The following is a 22,212-nucleotide window of genomic DNA, read 5'->3' as shown; positions in this document are numbered from 1 at the left end:
CATGGGAATATTGTAATATTAGTTTATTTTTTATCTGAGATGGAATGGAATTAGGATTGTGCACCCTTGTAAATGCTCAAGTATGTGTCTCTCTGTCACGAGGAGAAGAGGAATGTTGGTAATTATGTTCCAGAACTTGCCTATATGGCACTTTTGTCTAAGGACCTTATTGTGCAGGGCGCATTGCTTGTCCTATGACATTATTAAAATGCTGGTAACCGAGAAACATAAGCACTAAACTGTTACCCATGAGATCCAATGACTGCAAACTACTTCTTCACCTGTAACAATGCAGTCAGCTACTGTTTCTACTATACAGATAGCAGCTGCAAAACTGTGCTGTTATCACAATAAGTGAATACACTAGTAGTAACATACAGGGCCAACAAGATAGTAGGTTATAGTTAGCTCATTAAGCTTAAAGCCATGATAACAGACAAAAACTTTCCATTATTAGCTGGAGTTCACATACAGTAGTTGTAAATTGTTATCTTGCTGGCAAGACAGATTTTTATTGTCCATGCTTTCCATCTTTTGATGATAATCTCTTAGAGAGTATAGGATTTTCAAGAGGAGGGATTTATGAACTATTTAAAATTAAAATAATGCAACGAGAAGAGTTTTCTGAAATATTTTATAAAATATCACATATTCTGCTCTATAACATATATCATGGTGCATATATAAACCTATTTACACATGCCTTTGTAATACATATTCAATGAATGTTAGATTATCACATAAAGATAATATAATATTGCTTTTGAAGTGACCTGGTGTGACCTGGATCTAGCTAAGGGTTTTGTGAAGCACAAAAGTTTTATTCAGATGTATGGATTACATACAGTAAATATTACAATTGCTATGCTTATCAGAAAGTTAGATGACAGACCACTGGAAAATAACATTTTATTCCATATATTACATTTCAATTACCTGTTTGTGGAATTAAAGTCTGTGTTTCCAACAATATGCGCCAGTCAAAAAGGAAGAACGAAGAAGTAACAAAACATTAACATCTAAGTTGCAAAGTTCAGTTATTCCACCCTTTTACTTACGCTGATGCTTTTCCATATTAAAGTAAGTCCCCGGAAGAGAGCACTGCTTTGTCGTGGAGTATTTAGGCAGGAGAACAGAATGTTGCTTTACTACAACCTGGAATGATTAAAGATCAAAGGGCAAATGCAAATGCAACATTAGAAGATCCTTGCTATGGATCTCTCAGTATGTAAAAACAAATAAGTGCACATAAGAACCATTTGGCCCTTCTAGTCTGCTCAGCCCTTGATCTTTTCTTACAATTCGAGTAGCTGTATGCCCATTCAAAGCATGTTTAAAGCATGTTTAAATTCCATCACTATATCAGCCATTTATCTACCATCCTCTCGGTAATGTAAAGCTTCCTTACATCTTACATCTGACCCTCTACTTTTAGATTATGACCTCTTGTTCTAACATTTCTCCTCTTTTGAAATAAACTTCCCTCCTGTACTTTGTTATATCCCTTTAAGTATACAGGTTTCTATCACACATCTACTCTCTCTTATTTGCTCTAAGCTATGCATATTACATATCTCTTAGTCTTTCCTGGTATTTTTATTTTGGAAACCATTCACCATTTTAGTAGCCCTCCTCTGAATTGTTCCAAAAAAAATGGCTGATACAGGGTCTGGCACTACAAAAAGCCATAATCGTATTGTGTGTGATAAATACAGAATGCTAGAATGTTATGGTAAGAAACTTTGTATATGCATGTACATTTATAGTACATACATTATGTTTGTGCAATATAAATATATTTGTGCTGGACTGGGCTCTATCTTGGATACTCATATACTTAATTAGAAAGACATTATATGCCAAGAGGTTAATAATCATACAAACTCTGTGACTGATTTAAAAAAGACCTATATCTTGCTATTGCTCTTATCATCTTATTTTTTGGTTTGTGGCTTTAAACTACATTTTAAAGGGCATAGTTTCGTATTAATAGTGTTAGAAACTTACCGCAGTCACTGTTTTCATCTTCAGATGAATTTACTTTCAGTCTAATGAAAAGGAGTTGAAACCAAGCTACTCAACCAAAGAGTCAGCAAAAGAGGCAAACCAAGGGATGTGTAAAACAGAAAGAATATGGCACTATGCCTACTATTAAGTGGACAGACCATTTAAAGAAGGCATGAGTAACAGTTTAGTTAACCATATACTTAGTGTGAGTAAGCCGTTGAGTTGACTTTAACTGTTGTCAATTTGGGGGCTGAATTCCCTTTACTGAATATACAAGCTGCTGAGAACCTTTTTGGTTTATTATAATATTAATTAATTTGTTAATCATCTACAAAGACATCTGTATTATGGGTAGATATATGCACAAGACTACCAAAGAATCCTATTTTATTTACAATTATTAAACATTATTGTTATAAAGCATTTTGATATATAGTTGTTTAATTGGCTTGCTTTCACTGTTTATCACTATTAAATGCTTACACATAGATATTTGTTATCCTAAAGAAGAATGTTATCCCTACAATAAAAATGGATCATTTTTACATTTTTTGTCTAATACAATTTATTTTTCTTGTATGCCATAGTAATTATGTCAAGAACACTGGCAAAGTTAACAAAACATTTGGTTTGGTAAAAGTTTACTAAATGTCTTTTTAAGGGCGTAACATGGCATCACACTCTGTACAAAGATTCCTGCCCACAAATAAGGAGCAGATTTCCAAAGAGAACCTTAAGTAAAAAAGGATATAAACCAGATTTCATTCAAAGACTGTATCATGTGTTAGGAACTACTATGTTGGCCTGTATATTCTGTAATATTGGAGTAGATGTGTGTAGAGCGCAAGAACAGAGCAGCACATCCAAGCATGTTCTTTATGTTATTTTTGCTACTGACATCCGTACACCAGTATTAGTCGTGGGACCCAAAGAAGCTTTCACTGGGAACTGTCTGGTGGCTCTTGACAAGATAGTTACATAAGTTAATTTCAAGATATCTACATTTTATATTTGTTGTTTATGATGTTATTTTGTTATTAAGTTAATTAAATGTTTTATCCGCTGCTGTGTTATTACTACTATATATGTAACACATCTTAAAACCAGAAAACTTCTGCCCCTTTCCTAAACTCACAAGAAGGATAACATTATAAAGCGTTATGTCTAGACTCTGCTTCATGTTATTTCATGTGTGCATGGCCGTGGTCCAGATAGGTAGGAGGAGAGGAGTAAAAGCTGAAGCAGAGCCTTATCTATATTTGGGAACTACCAGGCTCCGGCTAACCAGGGCCCTGCCTTTTCAGGGGGGCTGATGCTGTTGGTTGGCGGAGTTGATGAGATTTGTGTCGAGATTGATGATGTCTATGTGGCTATCCTCAAAATATTTAGATCTTCAGTGTGTTGGGAGGGAAAATGGGCGGGGAGAGGGTCATGCCAAAACACTGCTTCCGTGACCTAGAAATTATACACTGTGACCTCACCCTGAGTCTCTGGGGCTATCTTGTGTGTTGCCAGTGAGCTAGGATCGGGGTCTTCTTTCTGTGCTAATGGCCAATGATGTTGTTATGTCCCAGCATACTGCATGTGAAGGATGTGTTATGTGCTGGTTAGACATAAACCTTCATAGTGCAAATAGACTGATTACAAGGGGCAACTACCCCATTGAGTAAGCATATATAGAAGTATCATAAAACTACATAATGTCTTCTAAGGACTGGAAGTTAAGCATTACAGATTCTGTCAATGACAGAAAAAGCACAGACAATGACCTATCTCTTAGACCATAAGCAGGTCAGAATAAGGAAAGAGCAAGTGGCATAGTCATTTATTTAATAAGAAGAAAAGGGGAACTGCTGTGTCAAATTCGTTTAACCCCTTAGGTACCGAGCTGTTTTTTTCTCTTTTTATAATCATATATTTCTGAAAACTAGACATCCCAGTGTATTTCAAATGGTTGTATTTTAACTCTTTGCACATGCTAATTCTACGACCTGCCTTTGTTAACGTTTGTGTAGTAATTTTTGTTTGTTTTTTTAATACAAATTTTTATTTATTTATTTATTTTAATTCCAGTACAGGCATAGGTTTGCCTGGTTGTTTAAGGACTAAAAGGCTATATTAGGGAGATGTGCATTTTTCAATTTAGAATTTTACCATCTGGTTAACCTGCCCCCCCCATGTCCTATTTGGGACATATTTAAACCCGGCCAGTTTAATTCACCCCATCAAACCATACTTTTTTTTTTTTTAAACTAGACACCCCATGGGTATTTCAGATGCAAGTTTTTTTTACTTTTTAAAAATAAATGTTTTCTTTTTTTATATTTTTGGATTTTTTTATGTTTTGTTAGAACTGGATGGTTCCCTTGACGGTGTATAGTTATATTTAAAAATTTTTTTAACTATTTTCTTTTTTTCTTTTTTTTTATAATCTACAAATCACATTGTGATTAATGTCAGCCACCTCTGCTATTTGTTGATGGTACATTCCATGCAGGGTCTTTTACTTATTGTGTAATACACCCTAAATCCCTCTAGATTGTAAGCTTGTTTGCGCAGGGCCCTCCTCACCTGTTGTCTCTGTAAGTCAAATTGTTATGCTACATACTACTTGTTAAGTCCTGCCCACCCATTGTACAGCGCTACGGAATTTAATGGCACTATATAAAACTTTGCGTAGCAGTCTCTAGGGCTTCAGATGGAGTTAGGCCCCTATATTTTCCAAGTAGGTGAGTCTTGTTCTTAACCTTCACACCCTTCTGTAGTTCTATCAGCTGGCTAACTTTTCTCCATCTTGCCTTCCTGACTTCCAATCTCATTTTCCAAGGGTATGTTCTCTTGTCCTTCCTGAGTGTGTAGCCAAGCATTTCCAGGATTACGGTGGTTCATTGGTCTTATATTGGAGTTATAGTGGTAGTAGGCATGGGCTGTGAGGCATCTATTGGCATCTTCTAGCAAGGGTCAACTGAGCCTTGGTAATCAATCTCGAGGGTTGACTGTAGCAAGTTAATCCATGGTCCTATGCCTCATGTCAGCTGCTGTGTTCTGTAATGACAGGGGATGGTAGTGAAGTTTGGGCTTCGGGTGTCAGCCGCACAGCTTGTTGTTGTTCTGGGTCTCCTTGCATCTGTGGGATTCCTCACATCTGGGTTGTACTGTGCATTTGGTCATTCTCAAGTTGTGACAGTAGCTTCCTCTTGCATTGGGTTTCACACCTAGTGCTGATGTAAGCTTCTATCCATCCTTAGTTCTATCATACGATTCATATATCTCCTCTCATTTGGTCTACTGTGTTAGTAGCACTCCATCGGTTCCAGGTACTCTTGTCTTGTCCATGTATGGTTTGTTCCAGTAGCGCACTTGTCATCAGATAAGGATAATGGTCTGGGGCAGTTTTTCAAGGTTTGGGCTAGGTCCCTTAATTCCAGAGAAGGTTAGTGCACAATCCCATAGCAACTATATGCTTCCAACTTTGAGGTGCTAAAATGCTGTTCCAGCATGACTGTGCCCGTGTGCACAAAGGCCCTGCATGGCTTTAAAATTTGAGGAATAGTATACCTACGTTATATGATCACAGGATGTAGAAAAGATCTGTTTGCACATCTTAGGTCCTTTGGTGGTTTAGATGTGTTTACGTTGACAGACTGTTGTACATCTGTCTTCACTGTGTAACACTGAGTAAGCAGAAGTCTAGCATACCTAGCATGCGCATGCAATTTCTGTTGGCCTTTGATAATGACTTATGAATCTATATCTTATGAACCTTGCTTCAGATTTCAGCTTGGCTCATTATGAACATACCTCAAGTTTGTATTTGACATCCTAAGCATGCAAATTTTTCAAACTAGTTTAGCAGGTAAAAGTTCGTACGTGACACTACTTTATTCAAACGGTATCAAGAGCTCTCTTGGGTGAACACAATTGTCATGGTTTTCAGTACTATCCTGGTTTTCTACCTCTTTTAATGTTTAAACGTTCATATTACATTATGTATGTGAATGAATGAATGTTGGAGTAAAGGCTCCTGAGTCTTCTCACCACTGGGAAGATGGACACAAGTGATTTATAAGTGTTTGGGTAATTTTGTTGCAAGGTAATTAGGATTCAACAATGCACAATGCAGTTATGCTCTTTATATGAACATGGACAGTACAGTCCACTAGCATCACTTTGCACAAAGTATCTGGACATGCATCTGTGTGAAACTGTGTTTTAAAGATTTGTTTTTGTGTTAAATGAATGTGTATTTATCACACTATGATCTCTCTCTCTTTTAATTGGATAGGTAATTTGCTTTCTCTGCATTTTTGGAACACTATTTTTTGCAGCAGCCGGTTAGAACACATTCAGAGGTGGTGCTACTCCATACAGTGCCCTACACTAATATTGCCACCCTTGGTAAATATAAGCAAAGTAGGCTGTGAAAATTGTCTATATTGTTTAACCTTTTGATATCCTTGATTTTCCTTGATTTTCCTTAAAAAATACACAAACATATCAAACAATTTCAAACAGGAGACAGGTTTATAAAACAATATATATATAAAATGTTAAATGTGTGCGGCACAATTATTGGCACCACTATGAATTCATATAAGAAAATATATTTCAAGTATATTCCCCATTGATATTTTAAATTTTTAATACACCTGGGTGACTAGGAACAGGAAATAGTGAAACCATAACTTCCTGAGTGTGTAGCCAAGCATTTCCAGGATTACGGTGGTTCATTGGTCTTATATTGGAGTTATAGTGGTAGTAGGCATGGGTTGTGAGGCATCTATTGGCATCTTCTAGCAAGGGTCAACTGAGCCTTGGTAATCAATCTCGAGGGTTGACTGTAGCAAGTTAATCCATGGTCCTATGCCTCATGTCAGCTGCTGTGTTCTGTAATGACAGGGGATGGTAGTGAAGTTTGGGCTTCGGGTGTCAGCCGCACAGCTTGTTGTTGTTCTGGGTCTCCTTGCATCTGTGGGATTCCTCACATCTGGGTTGTACTGTGCATTTGGTCATTCTCAAGTTGTGACAGTAGCTTCCTCTTGCATTGGGTTTCACACCTAGTGCTGATGTAAGCTTCTATCCATACTTAGTTCTATCATACGATTCATACATCTCCTCTCATTTGGTCTACTGTGTTAGTAGCACTCCATCAGTTCCAGGTAATCTTGTCTTGTCCATGTATGGTTTGTTCCAGTAGCGCACTTGTCATCAGATAAGGATAATGGTCTGGGGCAGTTTTTCAAGGTTTGGGCTAGGTCCCTTAATTCCAGAGAAGGATAGTGGACAATCCCATAGTCCCATAGACAATCCCGTAATTTGCTTTCTCTGCATTTTTGGAACACTATTTTTTGCAGCAGCCGGTTAGAACACATTCAGAGGTGGTGCTACTCCATACAGTGCCCTACACTAATATTGCCACCCTTGGTAAATATAAGCAAAGTAGGCTGTGAAAATTGTCTATATTGTTTAACCTTTTGATATCCTTGGTTTTCCTTGATTTTCCTTAAAAAATACACAAAGATATCAAACAATTTCAAACAGGAGACAGGTTTATAAAACAATATATATATAAAATGTTAAATGTGTGTGGCACAATTATTGGCACCACTATGAATTCATATAAGAAAATATATTTCAAGTATATTCCCCATTGATATTTTAAATTTTTAATACACCTGGGTGACTAGGAACAGGAAATAGTGAAACCATAACTTCCTGCTTAAAGATTAGGTAACAAATAGGCCAAATGGGTAAGACCAAGGAATATAACTGTGATGTGCGGCAAAAGGTTGTTGCGCTTCACAAATGGGAAGCAGGTATAAAAAATTAGCAAAACCATTGATAATGCCTATTTCGACAATAATCAGGGCAATAATTAAGAAGTTCCAACCACTGGAAATTTTATGAATCAACCTGAAAGAGGATGTGTGTCTATATTGTCTCAACGCACTGTGAAGTGAATGGTTTGAGTTGCCAAAAAATGTCCAAGGATCACAGCTTGAGAACTGCAGAAGTTAGTTGTGTTTTTGGGCCATAAAGTCTCCCAAACTACAATCTGACGTCACCTACATCACCACAGAATGTTTAGAAGGGTTAAAAAAAAAAAAAGCCTCTACTCTCATCCAAAAACACACTCAGGGTTGTTAGTTTGCTTACACCAATGAAACTTCAAATGGGATTGGGTTCTATGGTCAGACGAAACCAAAAATGTAGCCTTTTGACAATAAACACCAGAGGTGGGTTTGCTGCACACAGAAAGGTACCTCATGCCCACGGTTAATTGTGGTTAAGGCTCTTTGGGGCTGTTTTTCAGCCAGAGGACCTGGACATTGTCTTAGGATACATGGCATCATGGACTTTATCAAATATCAACAGATATTAAATGAACCCCTGTCTGCCTCTCCCAGAAAGATTAAAATTGGCTGTGGTTGGATCTTTCAGCAGGACCATTTTCCAAATTATACATCAATATCAACCAAAAAAATGTTCACTGACCATAAAATCAAGGTCTTGCCATAGCCATCCCAGTCTTATCCTCATAGAAAACCTGAGGGGTGAACTGCAGAGAGGAGTCCGTCAGGTTCAATCTTGAAATTAGAAGGATCTGGAGAGATTCCTTTCCATGTATTCTCCAATCACATTAGGCATTATAGGGGAAGACTCAGAGGGAGGTATTGACTACAAGGGTACCAATAATTGTGGCACACGTATATAGATACAATTTTTCACAGCCTTCTTTGCTCATATTTACCAAGGGTGCCAATATTAGTGGAGGGTACTGTAACATAGTAATATGCTTAGAATAGTTCCCATTGGTTTAACAGGCCCTCTGAGAGAATGGATCATAAAACACAGATTCTGTAAAGTAATATAATTTTAATTTATATTTTTATGTATAATAATTACTTTGATCTTATACTTTGTATAAGATCCCCCCCTCTAAATTGTATGGCTTAGGGTCCTTAAAAATCTGAACACATTTTATATGTAAACAATGTGTATAGGTATCCAAAAGTCAATCATCCATATACATCTATTGACTACCAGTATGCCTCACACTACTTTGAATTTCTTTTTATTGCACATATAAAATGGAGTATGTGTGAGTGTCAAATAGCTCCATTACACTGTTTCTATTGTACATCCCACTGTTTTTCACTGTTCTTAAAAATTCTTTAACTTTCCATTCAGTGGTTGACCTTCTCTCTTAATTCTAAATTGCAATTTGTGTCAGCAGATCACGTGTTCTGTTGCTGTATCATGTTTTCTATGTGTTAGACATTACTATTTATACCTTTTATTTAACCTAACAGGAACTTTTATAAATAAATAGAATACTTTCCAAACCCCTTTAAAAAGTAGTGGTTTAGAATGCTTTGATCGCTAATCAATACTGACTCTAGGTTTAGTAGCACCTTAGGCAAACCACTATTCTATAATGACTTGCTTCTTAACATAGGGGAGAAATGGTTTTGGCACCTACCAATTTAGTTCCCTGGGTTGATAGTAAGAAGGAGGGGATAGATAGTAAGAAGGGGGAGAGGGGGTAGATATTAAGAAGGGGAAGAGGGGGGAGAGGGGGTAGATAATAAGAAGGGCGTAGATAGTAAGAAGGGGGAGAGGGGGTAGTTAGTAGTAAGGGGGAGAGGGGGTAGATAGTAAGAAGGGGAGAAGGGGGAGATAATAAGTAGATTCTGTGAATGCGTGAGGATGAATGAATTGGATGGATTTTGTGAATGTGTGAGAGAATAAATGAATTAATGTGTGGATGAATTGTGTGAATGAATTAGAGAATTAATGAATTAACGTGTGGGTGAATGATGAGAATGCATTAATGAATATGTGTAAATGATTTGTGTGAATGAATAATTGTGTGAAGGAATTGTGTAAATGACAGATTGAAGGAGTGACTGTATAAGTGTTTTGTGTGTATGATAGATGTATAATTGATTTGTGGAAAGGCAAAGATGGCACAAGCAGGGTGTTTGAGCTTTGGGGACCAAGATGGCACGGGCAGTGTTTATGGGACAAAGATGGCACAAGCAGGGTGTTTATAGGACAAAGATGGCACATGCAGGGTGTTTATAGGACAAAGATGGCACATGCAGGGTGTTTATGGGACAAAGATGGCACAGGCAGGGTGTTTATGGGACAAAGATGGCACAGGCAGGGTGTTTGGGGACAAAGATGGCTCACGCTGGGCTGTTTGGGGACAAAGATGGCTCACGCTGGGCTGTACTTTGTGTGTGTAATCTGGGTCCTGGTCAATTTCTATGGGGTGTGCAATTTGTGATGTATGCCTGTACTTTCGTTTTTTTAATCTATACCTTTAATGCGTAATGAGTTTGAATGTGATTTCATACATTATTTAGGTATACCTGCAAAGAGAAGGTTTGTAGAGCCTATTTAGTTGATCTATACCTGCAGTTATGTTTCCATGTGTTGTTTATTTGATTTATACCTTCAGTGCTGAGTTTGCATGTGATCCCCAGTTGATCTATACCTGCAAAACTGGGTTTGTGTGTTAATCTGTTGGATTATACCTGCAATGCTATACACGCAAGTGTTGTTTACATGCATTGTTTATTTGATCTATACCTAAACTACTGGAGGAAGGAAAAGAGAGGTGTGGCGTAGTGAATGAGGGGACAAAAGGACTCTGGGGAAGAGTACGGTAGAGAGGACCTTTCAAAGTCACAGTAGAGTCAGGAGGGAAGAAGGGACTCCACAGTCTTCCCCTAATCTGGGGTGTGGGGTCGGAGGGAGTGATCGCATGCTAGGGTGCATGAAGGGGGTGCAAAGGAAATACTTGCCTAGGGTCCAGTTTTTTCAATATTTAATGGGAAATGTTTTTGTTACAAAGTTACAAAGCAAAGCAGACCTGGCACTGGCAGATCATCACTGGACGGCGGAGGAGGTGAAACCATGTGTCATCGCACCGGGTGACACCAACCCTAGTGAAACCACTGGTCAGGAGTACTGAGATCAGCAATGGTCAGACAAAGTCAGGGCAGGAATGCAGAGATCAGAAATGGTCAGACAAAGTCTAGTCAGGAAAAAGAGATCAGTAATGGCCAGATGAAGCTGGTTTAGGAATACAGAAATCTAATATGGTCAAATGAAGGCAGGTCAAGAATATAGAGATCAACAATGGACAAGCAAAGCCAGATCTGGAATACAGAGATCAAAACACTACTAAAGGACCGCTAAAATCTAAACCACAAAAAAGCAACTAGAAAGTGGCACCTGGGCTTAAGTAGCCAACTTCGCACACAAGTACATTTCTTAATGGAAAGGGCAGAATGGTGCCTACTGCAATCTGCTGCAGGTGGAAGGACAGAAGGTATACGGAGCCATGGAGGACACAAGTTGTGCTGCAGCCTGGGAAAGCAAAGAGAGATAGAAGATTCAGCATGCCATCCAAAATCAAGACGCAAACTAGGAACCTCAATTTGAAACAATTCACTGTGCAGATGTATAATTTATCAGATAAAAATAAAGGTCAATTCTGGAGCAGTGGGTGACTTCCAGAGTCCTTCTTTAGTGAGGGTGTTTGCAATATACCACACATTTTATTACACTGACTCAAATGTCTTTTTGGGGACATTTAAAGGACTGACATTTTAAGCATCACTACTGTGGCAAACACACCCATTATTATGCAAGTTGTAAATTTTAGTAGTTTTTAATAATTCAAATTTTAAATAAAGCTGCTAATAAATTATTGAATGGTTAACGTTAATGCATTTTGTTTCTTGATTATCATTTACATACTGTGTCCTGAACCAATAACATGAGGTAATGTAACAATGTAATTAATGATTATATCTTTGAAATATGAAACCTCTCACTACAGATTATTTGCACTTAAAGCTGGAATTTTAGGGCAGATGTAAATGTGTTAATTACCACATAAGAGACACTCCTAGTGACCAATAATTTGACAGTGCTGTGAGGGAAACACATTACAGAATGCCATACAAAAACATTTTTTATCAGTGTGGGAAAAGTACAAATACTACTATGTAAGTGTATCACTGTTTATATAATGAACCAGTCATCTGTTTGCAGTTGAATAAATCACACACCAAGCTGAATAAATAGGGGAAAAGAACAGTAAATATATAAGTGGGCACATGCTGAACGGTGCAATAAAACAGACTGCCTGGCGTTTTGTGTTTTTGGTTATTCAGCATAATTTAAATTATAACTTTATGTATATTATTTATTTTCTTTAGTGGTGTCCATATCTAGGAACTGTCTAGGCATGCTCTACTGGAAGAAAGGATACTTTCTTGTGTTCCATGTAGCAATGTAGAGGAGCAGAACAACAGTGGAGGTCTGCTTTCATTTGTGGCAGGTGTAAAACACGAGCAAAACGTCCAGTGGGTCGGAAATGTGCCTAGACCCCCAAAAACACCCCCTTTGTAGGTAGGATAGGGCCCAAAGAAATGAACCAATGCTGAGCAGAGTAGGGTTTATTAATAAAGGTTGTGTTACAACACTGTTATTGTTTGCAAGGCTCTTCTCAACTCCTGTTCTGGGTTTGGGATATATGCGCTAAGAAGAAAAGGCCTATCCGGGCATAGTCGGAAGACTTGGCAGAAGGTGGCAAAAGCTCTGGATACATTCCTCTAAATGAGCTGCCCCTTCCCTCCCTACACATGAAACGATAATGAGAAGCTCCACCTAAACAAGCCCCCTACCTCCCTACACATGAAATGAGTAGAGCTGCTGAGCAGCCCTGGATAGATTTCCCTAAATGAGCCCCCCTACCCCTCAAACAAGCCCCCCGCTCATGAAAGAAGTACAGCTGCATCAGCTCTTGATATAATCCCCAAACGACTCTCCCCCCTTACCCTGCCTGTGTGCCAAGGAGAGCAGATGAAAGCAATTGACCCAGTCTTAAGAAGGAGGAGGTGGTATGCTGAGTGAGAATGTCAGGAGCCACAGAGAGAAAAGCCCAGGGAGGTGAGAAAATAGACAAGGTACAGCGAAATGCACAAATGAGAGCAACAAGACGCCCCAGAAGTTTAAACGAGACACCCTGCAAGTGCTAACGGAACACCCTGCAAGCACTAACAAAACACCCCAGCAGCGCTAACGAAACACCCTGAAGGAGAGGGTCCTGAAGTGTGTCAAATCCTTGACACGCCTCCCAAAAATTCAGGCCGAAAACAGCCTTCATATTGGTCCCAGTTGCTCAAGACAGTCCTGACTTCTGCAGGAGAATTAGGCACTGTGCATGAGAAAAAGAGGCAGAGACGCAGTGTTCATTAGACGGAATGCACCGTGAATTCTGCTTGTAACAGTCATTTAATTTTCCCACTGTCCTAGAATGAATTTGCTTGGAACAGAGCCCCTTAGATTTCAGAACTGCCTCAACTGTTCTATCACATAAGGTCAAAGTTTCTCAACCAGAGGTACATATCGCACTTCGGGCTGTCAAGGCATGGTCAGGATGTGTTTAATACTTCTATGGTTTCAGAAAGTGTTCAGAAATGTCAGAGTGGTACTTGTTTTGGTGTGATAGTTTTAGCAGTGGCATGGATGTTGGCATAGATATTTAACTATATATACGGTATATGTTTATACATAGATAATTCTATGGATGTATGTATATCTTGGGGAAACTGAAATGTTAAGTTTATGTGAGTATACATGTATGTGAATATAAATGAAAAACCTGCACCAAGCATAAAATCTAGTGCATTGTTACCAAATCATATACAACTGAATGATTAGATTCTGCAATTTATTTGTGTAAAAATTTAACTCCTGTGTGCTCCTGTGTGTTAAATACTTGCCTTGTTGAAATTGAATGTGTGTAAGAGAGGGAGGCTGTATATTGTGTGTACACATGGTACTGTCATAGGCGAATCATGTAATCTCAATACTGTGTTAAATGTCTCCCTAATATAAGCTGTCCGTTAATGGGTTAATAACTTCCCTCCTTGGTACAGGATGAGAGTATGAGGGGGAGAGAAATACCAGAAGAATGAAGTCACAGAGCTGCTTGGGCATTGCCCTCTGTACAGTGATTGTGACATAAACTAAGCAGAACAAACACGTTCTCAGATTTTGAGACAATGCCCTCTGTGTTGTGATAAGCAGTTTTGTGTGTTGTGTACACAGTACCATAATCTACAAACTGACACGCAATACCTAATCAAATTGATTCACCGTGATTCTGTCTTGTCTTGTATATGCATGTTACATGTACAAACCTTTCTTTTAACATTAGAATTATTTGGTTTGTCTACTTTCTCTTTTTGACTGTCAAGTACTGTCTGTGTTGTGCTTCTTCCTCCAGCCCGGCAGTTATGTGTACTGACACTGACTAGGCCGTGGGTGGCTTGCCCACGGTGTGAAATCATGAAATCCAATATGTCTCTGCTCAGTGAATCGGTTATAATAGAAATTTCTAAACTCTCCCAATCCGCCCATTTATACTAAGAGGACTATTCTGAGCTCAGATTCTGCCAGTGAGCGCCAAAGCAGTTAATCTGGCCAGAAAGGTGTTACACCTATCATAATAATAACACTGTCTTACACTGGCTAACACTGGGTTAGAGTATAGTACAGTTTGTGTTCACATGGAAATATAGGAAACCATATGAAGGCTAACCATCTATTTTTCACTCTATGTTTCTATGTTTATTAAGCATTGTAGAAATTCTACCCTTATTATGAAAGTTTATCTAGCACAAATAATGTATATACAGCTTTATGCAGTCCATAGGATGTGACATTAAAACCACAGAGACAACCAATAGTAAGCAAGTAGAAATGATGGATGTACAGACAGGGTTGGCTAGTAGCCTTGCCCTGGGTTAGGCCTAGGGTAGCAAAGAAGATAAATATGCAATTGAATACATTGTAATCTTCTTTGAAGGCTTCTATTGAATACTGATAAAATTTTGGGGAAGTGAATTCCAGAGATATGGAACACAAGATAAAGCCTTTAAGCATAAATAGGAAGAGCTGATAATGGCGTATACATGCAGCCCATGGTTATAGAATAAAGGCTGCCAAGGGAAAATGTTTGTTATGACTGCAGAAGTATGTCCAGTTGCCTGCTACATTGTGCATTCGTATTTGGGCAAACATGAAAACGACCACGAAGGGTGCGTTTTCGTTGTTCAGCCTGAATACCGAGGAAACGAACATGTCGGCAGCAAAACGTATACGAAGACGAAGACACACAAGAATCTTCGTGTTTGTCTTCGTCTTCGTTTACTAATCTCTCTGGTCCCTTCCCCATCTAGCCTATCTACGCAGCATAGAAGGGGTTAACGGGAGTGGAAATCCGTAGGTTCGCCGTCAGGAGTTAAAGGGTCATGCAAGCGACTCTATCGGTCGCCTGCAGGGGCCTCCTCTGGCATCAACCAATCCGTAGGTTCGCCATCAGATGTTAAAGGTCCATAAGAGCGACTCTATTGGTCGCCGGCAAGAGCCTCCTCTATCAGGCGACCAATAGAGTCACTTGCATGAACCTTCAACATCTGACGCCGGAACTAGGCCTGGGGAGACCATCCCGCTCCAAGAGTTAAAGGTCCGTACGAACGACTCTAATTGTCCCTCATACGGACCTTTAACTTCTGCAGCAGGGAGACCAGGCCGAGTTTCGGCATGAGGATTTTAAAAGTCTGTACGAGTGACTCTATTGGTATCCAGCAGGGGGCTTGTCTGCCATCAACCAATGAAGTGCAGGTGCACTTCATTGGTTGATGCCAGAGGAGGCCCCTGCCGGCGACCAATAGAGCGGCACGTACGGACCTTTAAAATCCTGGCGCCAAAGCTGCTGCATAGTGCGTACCGCATAAACCCTGTATTAACCCCTTCTACAAAAAAACAGCAAAAAACTAAGAAAAAACAAATATGTACAGAAATATTCGCCTGAACTGAACACAGGAACGGGCGAATATTCGTGGAATACGAAGATTCTTTCCCCCATGAAGGCGAACACGAAGAGTTGGCCGGTGCCAAAGTCGAATAAAAACGTAATGTACATACCCAGCCGAACAAGCATCATCAGGCATCTGTTGGCCTTCAAGTGGAAGGGCTGCTTCATCATCAACAGTCCGGCCCTGAATAGGATCAAAATTAGTAGCATAAAAGCAAAGCAGTGAAAAACAAATCATAGAAACATAGAATTTGACGGCAGATAAGAAGCAGTCAGTCCAGCTACTCTGCCTATTTTTCCTGATGTAGACACAGGATAGATTCAGGATAGCTGTATGCCTATCGTGTGCATGTTTATTTACATCATTATATTAACCTCTACCATTTCTGTTAGGATGCTGTTTCTTTTATTTACCACCTTCTCTGTAAAGCAAAAAAGTTAAATCCTAGTATCAGAATTCTAGGTAGCTTGGAGTGGAAAAGTAGATTTAGGAGAATCACGATTAAATGGGTACTAGAGTATTGCAAGACAGATCTGTAGATAACAAACGTCAAACAAGAACCTATCGGCCAATTGAGTCAGCACTTTTTCAAACACTTTTTTTCTGCATAGCTTTTTCTTGAATTTGTTACTATGATAATCTGTACTATTTACAATGAAAGTCTATTTTGTAAAGTATAATTTTCTCCACTACCCCTTTGTCTTCCCAGGTTGATTTTAATCTATAGTCCATTCCTGTGCTAAACTAAATTAATATTCAATATGGGTCAAAACAGAAAAGAGAATAGTAAGCCATGTGAGTTGGCTCTAGAATGTTCTGGGCTTGCCTTTAAACAGCTGTTGGTTGAGAAAGTCACATTTAAAGATAATATTAGATAATCCAGATCGATTTGAGAAAGGTGAATAGAGAATAGTCTGTGGTGGAGGGAGACAGAACAATCCAACAAGTAAAAATAAATAGACGGGGTCGGTAACCTCATAGCTGACCTCTTTCAGTATCTAGGCATAGACTCTGCTCTCAGTGGAAATAGTTAGGATGATTTAGAGTTGCTGGATATCATTCTATGAAAGAAGAGCCATAAGGTCAGTGAATGAAGACACAGTTCATTAAATTCCCTCTTATTCCCTCAGTGTTAGTCATGTTACTGTGCAGTTATGATCTTTGAATAAGCAGCCCGGAAAACAGCTCTCTGTAATTTCAACTCAATGCATTACAGCTACATAACTTGATTACTCATATCTCCCTGCCAAAGATACTGCTTTTGTATAATTTAAAGACTAAAACTTGAATGTGCAAATGTATGCAAATTTATGTAAAAACATATTAACATATAAATAACCTTACCACTGATAACTCATTTAACTGTAACACCACCACAGGCTGGCATAGGCGTACCAATTATATCCCTGCTGTGCCATGCACTGCAGACCATACCCACCAAACAAAATTATGAGGGTACCAGCCCCATGAGTGTCCTGCACTTAACCCGGAGGCTTGTGCACCACGAGTCCAATCACCTGTAATGGTGGTTATCCCTTGCCCCATGCCAGCGACCAACCGCATCAATCGGAATAGCACTAATAATGTGGAGGGAGGGCGGGACGATGCTAAATTCACTTCAGGTCAGCTACCAATAAGGAGTTGAAAACTTTTACCAGGAATTGTGGATAAATGGACGGAAAGGAAAATTTGTTAAAAATGTCACATCCTGCCAGGGGGAAATTTTGTCTAGACTTCCATCTTTAATTTATACAGTAACATTTTATGTGAAACTGTATCAGATTTGTGTGAGGTGCTGGGATCAGAGATCTCTCTTGTAACCAGCCTTTAAGCAATGGCACAGTTGAGACACAGGCAGCCCATAGAGGCAATTTGTCACCTGATTTTGTGGCAGGGTGACTTTTGCCTCCCGGACCCGCTAAACCAGGCAAGAATACGTAGCTGGAAAATACAACCTGCTGGCACGCCTTCAAGAATAGAAGAACTTGCAATATATCGGTAAAAAAAAGTAGTTTTTATTCAGGTCCGTATTCTTGTGAAAAAAAAAAAGATCTTTAAAAAATGCGTTTGGCACCTAGAGGAGCTTTGCCAAAAACTAGCATCTCATTGTTGAAAGTGATTAAATAGTCACACCAATTAAAATAATTAAAAATACATTGGTACGTTAATGAAATTTCCACAGCTCGTCATTAGATAGAATATCTAAACAGCAAAAAAAATACTGGAAATGGAAATAACAAACAAGCAAAAAAGTATGCAAGCTGACATATGTAAGATAAAGTAATGAATCAATATAATTAAAGACATAATGCCAACGCTTGTAATAAATATATCTGAAATTGATTCTTATGAAAAGGATCAATTAAATAAGTTGCAAAAAATAAATATATTTGAAATATTATATATATAAATATATATATATATATATATATAAAGAAAACACAACACATCATACTGGGAATATAGAGCTAAAGGTCTTCTATTGGCCAAATTGAAAATCCAATACACCTCACGCTCATTAAGGTAAATGAGTATATCACCACCTCTAGGGGAATTGATAACTCGTTATATTCCCATAAATGTAAAAAAAATTAAGGTTACCATTGTTACACAAAGCAATATGTTTACCAAGAGGACAAAAAGATGTGTGTGAGTCAATACTCACATATTGTACACCACATTTAACACATGTAATCAAATTACGGGTGGCACAATTTATAAATTATAAATGGTTTAATATAAAAAGTATGTGATATGACAGCATTATATAAATATATTCAGGGCTAATACAAACCATTGTGTGGAAATCTGTTCAAAAACAGGACTATGCATAGGACACGTGGTCACGCGTTTAGACCGGAAGAAAGGAGATTTCGTCTAAGGCAGAGGAAAGGGTTTTTTACAGTAAGGACAATAAGGATGTGGAATTCTCTGCCTGCAGAGATAGTTTTATCGGAGTCTGTACAGATGTTTAAACTGCACCTGGATGAATACTTGGAAAAACATAACATTCAGGGATGTAATCTTTAATTATGGGGAAACAGCTTATTGATCCAAGGAGGAATCTGACTGCCGTTTTGGGGTCAAGAAGGATTTTTTTACCTGGTTAGTGCAAAATTGGAAAGAGCCAAACTGGGGGGTTTTGCCTTCTTTTGGATCAACAGCAAAAAATTAACAGATATAGGAAAGGCTGAACTTCATGGACGCATGTCTTTTTTCAGCCCATATAACTATGTATGTACTACGTGTAGCCATGAAGGGATTTCTTGTGGGCTTACATGTAAAAAGGTAGGGGACAATAAATTGCCCAATGTTTTAGATTTGCTCAGTTATTATAACTGGCATCTGTTCTCAATACCCTGAGATGTTTTCATAATTTTATTGAATTCTCTGCTATATGGGATAGAAAAGACTATACTATTATCATTTGCAAAACTTGATAAAGGAGATGAATAATCAATTAATAGATCCTCCGTAGACCTTTCATTGGCCAATGTATAAGATCATAATATCACATTTCTTTATTTTAATCTCTCTACCAGATCCTGTGCTTGATTATCAGAAGGTAATTGATCAATGCAAATTTCCTTGATCTAATCAACAGCTCTACAGGAATACCGCTAATAACATTTTATAGGTGACAACTTCTAGCATTTCCTGCTACTTGTTTTCTATGTTTTAGTAGTTACTCAGCAATCAACAACAATCAAAACAAGATCTAAAAAGGAAACTGTATCAGGATGTGAATCATACTGTATGTAAATACAAGAGTTAAATTAACCCTTTAATGACAAAGCCCGTACATGTACAGGCTCAAAATGCATTATTTTCAATGGGTTTAGGGACCGCCCATTGTCCTTAAGGGGTTAATGACCTCTGCCTTGCTCTGCCTTGCTCTAGAAGCTGAAGGTAAAGGTGATGGACTGGCCAAGCATGTCTCCATACCTAAAACCTATTGAGCATCAGTGGGGCATCCTCAAATGGAAGGTGGGGGAGCGCAAGGTCTCTAACATCCACCAGCTCTGTGATGTCGTCATGGAGTGGAAGAGGACTCCTGTGGCAACCTGTGAAGCTCTGATGAACTCCGTGCCCAAGAGGGTTAAGGCAGTGCTGGAAAATAATGGTGGCCACACAAAATATTGACGCTTTGGGCCTAATTTGGGGTGTACTCACCTTTGTTGCCAAGGTTTTAGGTTAATGGCTGCGTGTTGAGTTATTTTGAGGGAACAGCAAATTTACACTGTTATACAGGCTGTACACTCACTACTTAACATTGTAGTAGAGTGTCATTTCTTCAGTGTTGTCACATGAAAAGATATAATAAAATATTTTCAAAAATGTGAGGGGTGTACTCACGTTTGTGAGCTACGGTATATGTATATGCATAAAACATTCAAGGGCTAAGTGATGGCAGATATGTAAAATATTCGTTACTGGCCTATTTGATAATCAAATAGGACTCAAGTTGTGTGGTGTAATTGTCAGCATCTCCCCCTTTGCAACCATAGCAGCCTCTATCCTTCTAGGAGAGTTTTGCATGAGATTTTGCAGTGTGTCAGTGTGAATCTGTGCCCATTTAGCACATTTGTAAGGTCAGCCACTGATGTTGGGTAAGAAAGTCTGGTGTTCCAATTAAGTTAATTAAGTTAAGGTCTGGGCTCTATGTATAACACTCATGTTCCTCCACATCAAACTTGTGAAAGTCATGCTGGAACGGGAATGGACCTACCCCAAAGTGGTGCCACAAAATTGGAAGCAAAATGATCTAAAATGTCTTTTATGTTGCAGCATTAACATTACCATTCACTAAGGGGCCTAGCCAGATTCTACTGCCACTGTTTGTCTAGGGAGATGGCATGCATATGTGCTTGATCTGTTAGCAATAGGTGTGGCTGAAACACCTAAACTCAATTATTAGGAGTGGCCACATACTTTTGGTCATATAGTTTAGGTCACCTGCTGACAGATCTTGTGCTGCATGAATGGTTTGTGTTAAGTTCACAGAAATTAAATGAACTGTCATTATCATTTAACCCCTTGATGTAACAGGTATTGCAGCCAACCATACAGGTCACTGGAGCCCATCATACTAATCATTATTACATCAGTAAAGTAAAATTTAAAAAGTACAAATAAAAGTTTTAAATAATTTAAAAATTAAAATTAAATAAAATGCTAAAATGAAAAATGATCACCATGACATGACATTAGTGAACCATCCAGTCCAAAGAAAACACATCCAAAAAATGTAAAAATGTGTCATGTTCAAATAGGACATGGGCTGCAGACTAACAAGATGTCAAAATGAAACCCAACAAACCAATGCATGGGTGATATAACAGTACTCAGATGTTTCTGAACACATATTGGGGTGTTGTTTGGCAGTGACACATACCAGGAGCTATAAATGTATACCTAAAGAGCATTATGTGTGAAAAAAAATCCAGACAAAAAATGACTACCACAAACTTTGACAAAGGTTAGTGGTAGAATTAGTACATGGCAAGGGTTAAAATATTCTGGGTGTCTAGTTTTCAAAAACACATGGTTTGATGGAGTAAGTTGAATTGGCTAGGTTCAAACATGTCCCTAATGGAACATGATGGCCAGATAACCACATGTCAAAATTCAAATTTAAAAAAAACAGAATTGCTCAAATAGGACATGGGTGCCAGATTTGAAAAAAAAATGGTTTTGAAATAGCAATATGCTACTTGTTCTTATTGCCTTATAACCACAAAAACATTGGGTATTTCTAAACTCAGGACAAATATTATAATCTATTTAGCCTTTGTAGATGAGTATATTATCAAATAAGCCAGAAAAGTGCTTTTTCTCACTAAATGAGAGAGAAGAAAAATACAACTAAACAGCAACACCTCAAAAATGTAGGAACAGCCATTGTCAGGAATTATACAAAAAATAAAAAACAGCTATGTCCTTAAGGGGTGAAGACTGTAATAGGTCCAAGTTATAACCTTCTGATATGTTGATGAGCCAGGCTTTTTCTAAATAAATAATGAGTACTTGGACATAATTGAGTTATTGTTTTCTACAGATTTATTGTCACAATTACACAGGGGCCCCCAGTCTGCCCTAAATCTAAACTTAATAGCTGTGCGGCTGCAAGTTTTAAAGTGGCCATAAGACCGCCTCCGCTGGCTGCATAATGATTTTGAAGCGGCCAGCATGCCTGCACCATGCCGCCCAGCGCCTCAGTGAAGCTCTTCATCACAAGAACAGTTCCTCATGACGGGGGGAAGAGCACATCAGAGGAGAGCAGTCTGCAGGTAATGAA

The sequence above is a fragment of the Spea bombifrons genome, chromosome 6 (assembly GCF_027358695.1).
Source record: "Spea bombifrons isolate aSpeBom1 chromosome 6, aSpeBom1.2.pri, whole genome shotgun sequence".
NCBI lineage: Eukaryota > Metazoa > Chordata > Amphibia > Anura > Pelobatidae > Spea > Spea bombifrons.
Note: the sequence above shows the minus strand (reverse complement) of the source record.